General features: G+C 36.0%; 1 protein-coding gene and 1 non-coding gene across 6 annotated transcripts in view; both read right to left on the bottom strand.

Annotated features, from left to right (window-relative positions):
- LOC106881649 (transient receptor potential cation channel subfamily M member 3) overlaps window positions 1–3,708 on the bottom strand; it is a 662,626-nt gene that overhangs the window by 181,114 nt on the left and 477,804 nt on the right. The gene's annotated exons all lie outside the window — the stretch shown is intronic.
- Window positions 479–585, bottom strand: LOC128248799 (U6 spliceosomal RNA). Its single transcript, XR_008264960.1, has one exon. It is a non-coding gene; the product is annotated as a U6 spliceosomal RNA (small nuclear RNA).

Raw genomic sequence — 3,708 nt, 5'->3', positions numbered from 1 at the left:
TATATATATATATATATACATATATATATATATATATATATATGATAGGCTTCAGTGCCATCTACTAAATCCATTCACAAGGCTTTGGTTGGCCCAAGGCTATAGAAAAGACACTTGCCCAAGGTGCCACTGTGGGATGATGTCGGCGGCTGGGGAGATGACCAGAAGAAGAAGGGTGCGGAGGTGACGTGCGCACAGGCAGGGGAAGATTGTGCCTTTTTCGATTGGGGAAGCCGTGAGTGCAGGACGTGTCAGTGCTTTGTCAAGGTGAGGGAAAGCAGCTGCTATTTTTAGCATTTCAGGACGGGCCACATGGAAGGATACATTACCACCCGACAAGTTTGTGCCAACGAAGAGAAGATAGGTATCTTACTTCTAATCTCCCACATTCACTACAACCACCACACAGTGGGATTGAATTTGGAACCATGTGATTGGAAAGCAACCTTCATACCACACTGTCATGCTTGCACCTATAGAAAATACGGAATGCCTCGTGAATTTACATGTCATCCTTGTGCAGGATTCATACTAATCTTCTCTGTATCGTTCTAACTTTAGTATATGTACTTCCAAAGCTTGTACATTGTATAATATTTAAGATCTGAAGCTAAAACATTTGACAAACATCATTACTATATTTGGTAATGTAGACTGAAGATGGTTACTTCTGGTAAACAACAATATTATATAAATTAATATCCAACCAAGCATATATAACATCAGCCTATGGTAGGTGGTGCTAATCTAATGCAAAGGTTTAATTTTTACACCTAAAGTTGTTTTCTAGAATTTCATAGAAAAGCTCATGAAAATCCAGGGACTTAAATTTTTGAGGGATATTTTCTGTATGAAAGCTCAAAGCTATATGTCCTCAGACATATAATGTAATTTTCATCCTTCAACTTTTTCTCTATGAGATTATTCCTGCTGTATCTATCAACTATGTTCTAATACATAAGAAACTTTACAACTCTTATTCTGTTTATTTCTTGATTTACATAATATCTATTTAACAGTTGTACATCATCACCATTTTAAGCGTCACTTTTCCATGCTGCATGGGTCAGACAGAATTTTAGTAGGAGTGGACTTTCTATGTCCAGACAGCTGTCATGTTGCCAATCCTCACCTGCTTCCAAGTAAGGTTAATATTTCTCCAGGACCAGAGATGCTTTCACAGAATATTGGAAATGAAGGGTACTGACAGCATGACAGTAATACTTGTTTACAAATATTATGTAATTTCGAAGCATGGAGTCAGTAATTCACACACACACACACAATGGGCTTCCTTTATTGTCAGTTCACAATCCACTCAGAAGGATTTAAGCAGCTCAGGGCAAGAGTAGATGACACTTACCCAAGGTGTCATGCAGTGGAACTGAACCAGAAACCATACTTCTTCACTAAAACATGGTTGAAAATAATTTCCCCACATGCTCATAACTTAACATGTTAACATAACACTTGCCAGCACACTGTTCCTTGCTCACGACAAAACTGATTCTGGCAATGTGCCTCTCAGACAAACAGGTTCTAAACCAGACGTGAACAGCTCCGAAGACACACAAATATCTTAACCTAAATGTATTTGATATAAAAACAATACAAAAACAAAAATGTTGATTTCATTCTCAGTATTATGGATGTTTCAGTAGAAGCATAAAAATATTTGGAAGAAAAACAAAACCAGTCATAATAATACATCAATAATAATTAGAATATGTTATGCTTATGTATTAGTTTTGTAAGATTCTTGATTAGAAATTATAGTAGCAAGCCAAAATTATGAGACAGCTTCACCCCATCTTCACCTCCATCCCCATTTCATTCATGATGTTAACTCCATTGAAAAATCACCACACCACAGTTTCTTCTAACTGTCCTCCTACAAACTATAGACTAGACCCTTGCGATGTATATTGAAAAGGAAAATGTAGAAGTGATATGAGATTAGTAAAATTCAATATTGGAATCTATCTTCATTGATATTAGAATCGATCAATTTGCAATATCAAACCCTCAATAAGAATTGATTTGGATTGAGACAACTCATTCAATCCATGCCAGCATGGAAAGTGGATATATGATGATTATATAATACATCATATGACAAATGACTTTAAACAATTCAAGCTACATTACATGCAAAGCTATAAAAAATTTGTTTGTCAAAGGGACCTTCTTATTTTGCATATAAACCTACTGGGAGAGAAAACTAAGAAAGCCATATATTTGTCAATAGAATATTTTCTGCACAACAAACTTGTTATATCATCATTATTATCACCCCTGCCAGCATCGTCAGTATCATCATCATCACCATCATCACTGCCATCGCCATTGACATCTGTTATTTTCCATCTTCTATGCATGGGCTGGATGGTTAGACAGGTTTGAGGAATGCATCATGCTGCAATGTCTGATTTGGCATGGTTTCTATGGGTGAATACTCTTCCTAACATGATCCACTTTACAGAGTAATACTGGGTGCTTTATTTTGTAGTGTCACCTCTAGAGAGGTTGCTATGTAACTTACAAAGCTAAAGTGCTCAACTTTAGTCTTGTGGGAGTATAGAAGAGAGGGAGGTAACTTTATGCTAGGGGTTGAGAGGTTAAATTGTAAAAGTAGGGACAGGGACAAGTTTTTTGCTGTCTTGCAGAGGAGCTACATGACTACTCACATCACAGAAGAGTGGGTGGGAGTAATTCATATGGCATAAGAAAAACAAATGATGAAACATATTAGAAGGGGAAGAAAATATATGAAGGAATAGTTAAGACAGAATAACATACATATTAAGAAATATCCAGAAATATTTGACATTGGTGCAATGCATGGCCATGTGGTTAAGAAACTCACTTTGGAACCATGTGGGTTTGGGTTCAGTCCCACAGCATGGCATCTTAGGCAAGTGTCTTCTACTACAGCTCCAAGTCAACCAATGTTTTGTGAATGAAGTTGGTAGACAGAAACTGTGTAGGAGCTCATCATGTATGTGTGCATATGTGTTTATGTATGCACATATGTGTATGTGTGCACATGTGTGTATGTGTGCACATGTGTGTATGTGTGCATGTGTTCTCCCACTCCCACCCCACAGCTTGACAACTGGTGTTGATTTGAGTCAATAACTGAAACAAGTAAAAGATAAAAGCTAGTTAGCTTCAAAGAGGTGTAATTTAGACTTTTAGTCATCACAATTAACATTATTATATATTAAGGAGATGATATTTAGATACTTCAAATATCAGAAAATGTCATCTAAGATTTTCTCAAGATATTTAGTTCATCCAAGGTGAGCAGGTGCAATAATCGTTTGCATACCAAAATAGCACCTAATAATGTAATATCATGAATTGTGCTACAGTTTTACCATCAAAAGTCAATATCAATACTTATTCAGCCACCAAAGTATTACTGAAAAATGCATAAGCTTTGCTTGCAATATAACAGTGTCAAAAAAAAAAAAAAATGGAAAACAATAGTTAGGAACTGAAATAGTGTTTAGTCTGAAAATAAAAATGACAAGCTGTTACAGATAAGGTCTCCTTTATAAAAGGAATCTCCAAGGAAATTAAGTAAAACCGAATTAGTAATACATATGGAACTAAGAACCCAGTAAAGAATTTTTGTCTGTTACAACTGAAATGTGCTTAAATATTTCCAGGTTTGACAGGTACCATTTGTGCAGGACTATGTTA

This window comes from Octopus bimaculoides, chromosome 9 (genome assembly GCF_001194135.2).
Source record: "Octopus bimaculoides isolate UCB-OBI-ISO-001 chromosome 9, ASM119413v2, whole genome shotgun sequence".
Classification (NCBI taxonomy): domain Eukaryota; kingdom Metazoa; phylum Mollusca; class Cephalopoda; order Octopoda; family Octopodidae; genus Octopus; species Octopus bimaculoides.
The sequence above is the reverse complement of the archived record's forward strand: the minus strand, read 5'-3'. Positions and strand labels throughout refer to the sequence as shown.